Genomic DNA, 6,366 nt, shown 5'->3' with positions numbered 1-6,366 from the left:
CAGCTCAAAGGATTGCACAGGCACTCTCTTACTGACTTCATCTGTGGGCACCATCAGTTTCCAAGTGTTGTCACTGCAAATAAGTGATGTGTGCATTCATCTTTCATTAATTACTTACTTTAACATTCAAACAAATGCCAACATTTCACCAAGGAAACTGCATTATCTTAAGAAGTTGGAAGATAATTATAGATGATATAATGTTCTACAATGAGGTCCTGATCTTATCAACCTAAAACTAAACCTGATTAATCAGTATACTGAGAACCAAGTGAGCAATTCTCTCTATCATTGGCCCAACCTGGATTATGGGAGAAGCAGGAAGAGCCACTGGCTCCAGCCTGAGTAATAAGAACGAGGGTGAATCCCCGGACACACATTTACATATTGGGATCAGAGAATAATCCTCAAAAACACTTCAAACATTTATATTTATGGACCCAACAAACATTATTTGTGAAACACTTGTTAGGAATCTTCATATTTTAAAAATCAGAAAAGATCTCTGACTTCAAGAAGCTCACATTCTAATGGAGACAGTATACAAGTACTTGCAGTCCTCTTTACAGTCCTTTGTTCAGTGCCAGACTGTGAATTCTGATTCTGATTAGGCCTCTCTAACCCACCTTTTCCCCTAGCAGCCTGACCCACCTGCTCCATGGGACGAAACAAGGTGACATGGGTAAATGAGTTCACACTAATGGGTCTCTCCAATGACAGGCAGACCCAAGCTGGACTCTGTCTTATCTGGGGCCACCTACCTGCTGACCCTACTGGGAAATGGGCTCATCTTGCTCCTGATCTGGCTGGATGTGCAGCTCCACCTACACATGTACGTCTTCCTCCGCAACCTCTCACTCACGGACATCTTCTACACCTCCAGCAGGGTCCCTCAGAGTTGGTGTACTTCCTCCTAAAGAAGAAGACCATCTTTGCCCAATGTGGGACCCAGCTCTTCTTCTCCCTGGCCTTTGGGGGCGCCGAGTTCCTGCTGCTTGCCTCAGTGGCCTATGACTGCTACGTGGCCATCTGTGACCCCCTGCGTTACTTGGCAGTGATGAGCCCAAGGTTACGCATGGCACTGGCAGCTGTCTCTTGGCTAGTGAGCCTGGCTAATTCTGCTATAGAGACGGCAGTCACCATGCACCTGCCCACCTGCAGCCACAACGTGCAGAACTATAAAGCCTGTGAGCATGTCATGCTCACCAGGTTGTCATGGTGGGTTCCAGTGTAGTAGTGGCTGCTTGTGCCCTGAGCTGAATGCTGGGTAATAATTCAGTTTTAGAAGGAGAAAAATACATAAGAACTCAGAAGTGAAAAGAAAAGGTTTTCCCCTTGTAGTACATAGCAGTACATTGAAAAATGTACTAAGGGATAAAGTGTTTGTGCAAGTGTATGTCTGTGTGTGTGTGTGTGTGTCTGCTTCTGTGTGTATGTTGGAAAGATGTACTCTTTGCTTTTGAAGGCATTAATAAATAATGTCTTAGACTTTGCTTTATGATTCTGGAATCTTCTTGGTAGCACCAGCCTTGTTCCAACAAGATTCAATAGCAATCTACACCTATCAGAAATTTTAAGTATTCGTTGACAGAGTGAACACAAGCATGTTTATCATAATCATTGTTATCATTGTCCTAAGTATCGATTTCATCATCTGAAATCAATCAAATACATTTAATGAACATTTTCTTCTACACTCAACGCTGTTTCCCATTATCTCCAGTGTCAACTTCCTTCTTCCTAAGTATTGAAAGCATCATAGAGGCTGGGACATCATGCGGATCTTGGAAAGAAGTAACAATCAGTAAACAAATTGTGTTGAGTCCCATGAAGCAACACACTGTGACAGGTGCTGCAAGAGACACAAGACATCTAATAGGAGATTCTTCCCCACAACCAAGAGATTATTTGGAAAGATAAGAGATAAATATCAAAAACTGAAAAAAAAATAAATTATGACATACTCCAACAATGCAAAACAGTACAATGTTTGCAAAATTTGATTAATCTCCAAATATGAAACAGATTAGAAGTCCTATTGAATTCATAGAATTATCCTACCGAGGGGAGAAATCAATATGGTTTGCAAAGGAATTAAAAGGGAAGAAAAAAATCAAATCGGGTCTTTAAAAATGGTAAAATTTGGAGAGGTGAGAGAGTAGAGAGAAATAATTCATTCTTGGTAAATGGGGGAATGACATAACCCAGGAGGAGGTAGAAAAAAAAGGAAAGTATGTTTGGGGAAGAGTAAGCAAACCAGTTTGGTTAGAGCAAAGATTTTATTTTGAGGCATTATGAAAATGAGCTGTCTAGAAAGAGGGCTTTGAAAACAAAGCCAAGGAAGCTGCAATGGCAAGAGAGCGGGGTTTTTTATACGGGGACTAGCACATTGAATACAGTGTTCTAGAAGCTTTCCTCTTTCTCTCTACCAGGCCTATTAGACTAATTGAGACAAAAATTAACTATTTCATGTTCAAGTGGAAGGAGTAATTTCTATTTATAATGCAGCTTTCTGTAATTAAGGCAGACTTTGTAGACCTGGCAGAGTTTAAGGCAGGGTTCAAAGCCTAAAGAGCTGGAAGCCAGAGTATCTACAAGGGAAGTTATTTAGAACATGGAGAAATGTTAGAAGTAAAAATGAATGAACAAATATTGTTGTTGAGAATTGGACAAAGGGTGTAACTGTAGACAAAGTGCCTTTTACTTTCCCGTTTCATTTTTTGTTGCTGTTATTTTAAGGCAAGAGGATGACATGCCATCTGAGTAACACTCTGAAAACTCCTCAAAAATAAACTGAGTTTACTTGGTGTGTTCTATAAGTGTCATCTATGATATCAACCCATGTCTGATCTCTTGCCACATCTCAAAAGGCAAACCCCTGGTTAGACAGGTCCCATCCTGGTTAGGGAGGGACTCTGAGTTGGCTTTTCTGATATTGAATCATAAAACAAAGTCTAAACCTCACCAAAGACACTAGCCTGGGAAAGCCTTCAAACCTTTTTTATTTTTAATTGAAGAATAAATCAATGCATGATACCCCTGAGAGCAAAACTCAGGGTCCAAGTTCACACAGTGAGTAATAATGGCTCCATCCTCTGAAGAATAAAGGAAGGGAAGGGAGGGAGTAGGAAGTAGAATTAGGAGAGTGGCTCTAGAATCTTAGAGATGAGGCAGAAAGCAAATGGGTATGACAAAACCGTGTCCCATGGCCATTCTGAACATGCCTGGGAATTCACATGTAGGGGCTCCCTGACAGCAGGACCCTGCTGCTCCTCCAGAAGAGCGGGAGAGCATCAACCCAACCTCTTCTATCCAAAGCAAAATCTCCCCACACGGCACACTTTGTTCCACATAAATCACATGACCAAAAAATGCCGATACAGAGAGCAGGGATTCTTGGCCTAGAGCTATTCATAGGTTTCAGCATATGGATTATGGGAATTATGTTTTAAAATATTACCTCATCTACAGTTTCACCACTTCCTAAGGGAATCCGACTCTGACGTTGTCCTCACTCCAAGTTTCTGCCAAATAACGCCATTGCTCCCTGTTATACACACTGATAGACCCCGGTGTTTAGCCTTCATAGGCTTTTCCCAGTTTGTAACAATAGGCTTACTGGTATGACTAGATGCATTATCCCTGACTCCCCACAAGACTGCAAACTCCAGGAGGGTCGAGGCTGTGCCTGTGATGCTCACCGCTTTATTTCCAGTATAGAGAATTGCCCTCACATAATCACTCAAAAACCCATCAGCAACCTGGATGGAGTTGGACAGCATTATTCTAAATGAAGTAACTCAGAAATGGAAAATCAAATATTGTATGTTCTCACTTATAAGTGGGAGCTGAACTATAAGGATGCAAAGACATAAGAATGAGACAATGGACTTTGGGGACTTAAGGGGAAGGGTGGTAGGAGGGAGGGGAGGGATAAAAGACTACACATTGGGTACAGTGTACACTGCTTGGGTGATGGATGCACCAAAATCTCAGAAATCACCACTGAAGAACTTATCCATGTAACCAAACACTGCCTGTTCCCCAAAACCCTATTGAAATTCTTTTTAAAAATGTATTGTTAACTTAATCAATTCTCAAACAATCTGTGGTGAACACCTTCTGATTTACAAATTGGTCTGTATGAATATGTTTTTTACATTGTATAACATGTCTTTTTGAAAACCTTTAGTAGTCAACTGTGATCTTTGGTGCTGACTGATAAGACAGGTGTTTTAGGTAAGCTTTCCAGACACCCAGGAACTGGACTTGCCATTGGGCAACTCTACCAGAAGAGGGCAGTGGAACTTCTAGCCCATGGTCAGGGGTCCGTCAGTACACCTGATTTACCATTGATCTAATGTGATTTCCAATGTATTCTTAGTCTTTTCATTTCTTTCCTAAATATAACCATTCAATATAGCAACCTCACACAACATGATAGAGAATAAAGTTTAAAGATAATAGCTAGGTGAAATTTAATAACTCTCATAATATTCCTATAATTTCCTCCTTTCCCCTTCCTTCAAAGAAAAAAAAAAACAAAAAAACAAAAAAACAAAAAACAAAAAACACCACCTTGGCTCTTTTCCCTCACATCCATCAGCCGATATAAAAATGTGACTTAAGTGAATTACTCTGTTAGAACCACACCCTCGAGTAAACCTCTAGTGAGCTCCGGGTTGATTTCAGTGTCAGAATTCCTGCCCAGTGATTACTCATCCACCATGAGTGGTTTTTGTTTATTTATCTCAGTCACATATAGTATATTTGCCTTGTTTGACAACTGAAAAAAACTGGAAAATGCTGAAAAAATTGGGGAAAAAACATATCAGAGAAAGAAAAAGTAAAAGAATAACTAGTCTTTGCTAGCCTAGTCTAGAATAACTAGAAAAGTTATTGCCTAACTGTGGTTTCTTTGCTCCCTTCATACTGATGCAGATATGGAAAATAATAATAATAATTTTGAGTTATAATTACTATTAAAAAGCTATAATGAGTACTACTTATGTGTCATGCACATATATTATTTATTTCATCCTCACAGCTGCTACTCCACTTAACATATCAGGAAACTAAGGCATGATGTATACGTATAAGGATACACATTACAAGATCTACATTTTTAAAGAATTAAAACCTACTGAAAGTAATAAAAAAAGAAATCTGAAAAAATGGAAAGGCAGACCAATTCTTACATAGGAAGAGTCAACATAATGGAGCTATACATTTCCTTATGTTAAATTGCACATTTAACAGGATCCCAATTAATTTTTTAAAAGAAATTTATGTTTGAGACCACACAAAATTATTCTAAAAATATAACCAAGAAATTTCTGAAAAAGATTAATGAAGAAGGACTAGTTTACCAGATATTTCCAACATATTTTAAACCTAAAACAATTAAAATGCTATAGTCAAAGCACATGCTTACACCAAGGCAGTGAAACAGAATAGACAGTCTAGAAATAAGCCAAAATACACAATAATTTAATAAATCATAAAAAGTAGCACTTTAAATCAGTGGAGAAAAAATATTCCATAAATAGCATTAACACAACAAGCTAATAATCTGAAAAAAATGAAATTTATAAAAAATATATACCTTATGTCAGGATTTAAAATATTTAAGTGTAAGGATGAAAATGTAAAAGTACAAGAAGAAAATAAAAGAGAATATTTATGATAACAACATGAGGATTGCCTGCTAATTATGAGGCAAAATCCCAGAAGTCATTAAACTTTTTTGGATGAAATCAGCAAAAATTTCTATATATCACAAGCCATTATTGTAAAAGTAAAAACCAACAAAAATATAGATGGTGTATTAGTCTGTTTTCACATTACTATAAAGAACTACCTGACACTGGGTAATTTATAAAGGAAGGGGTTTAATTGACTCACAGTTCCACATGGCCAGGAGGCCTCAGGAAACTTATACAATCATGGCAGAAGATGAAAGGAAAGCAAGTACCTTCTTCACATGGTGGCAGGAAAGAGACAGTGAGTGAAGAAGGAAGTGCAACACTTTTAAACCATCAGATCTTATGAGAACTCATTCACTATTATGAGAACAGCATGGGGAAACCACCCCCATGATTCAATCACCTCCCACCAGGTCCCTTCCTTTGACATATGGGGATTACAATTTGAGATGAGATTTGGGTGGGAACACAGAGCCAAACCATATCATTCCACTTCTGGCCCTTCCCAAATCTCATGTCCCTTTCACATTTCAAAAGCAATCACGCCTTTGCAACAGTCCCCCAAAGTCTTAACTCATTACAGCATTAACTCAAAAGTCCAAGTCCAAAGTCTCATCTGAGACAAGGCAAGTCCCTTCTGCCTATGAGCCTGTAAATTCAA

At 38.7% G+C, this 6,366-nt stretch overlaps 1 pseudogene; it reads left to right on the top strand.

Moving 5' to 3' along the window:
- Positions 1-658: 658 nt before the first annotated feature.
- On the top strand, positions 659-1,234 carry LOC472563 (olfactory receptor 2F1-like; annotated as a pseudogene).
- The last annotated feature ends 5,132 nt before the right edge of the window (positions 1,235-6,366 follow it).

The sequence above is a fragment of the Pan troglodytes genome, chromosome 6, assembly GCF_028858775.2.
Source record: "Pan troglodytes isolate AG18354 chromosome 6, NHGRI_mPanTro3-v2.0_pri, whole genome shotgun sequence".
Taxonomy (NCBI): domain Eukaryota; kingdom Metazoa; phylum Chordata; class Mammalia; order Primates; family Hominidae; genus Pan; species Pan troglodytes.
The sequence above is the reverse complement of the archived record's forward strand: the minus strand, read 5'-3'. Positions and strand labels throughout refer to the sequence as shown.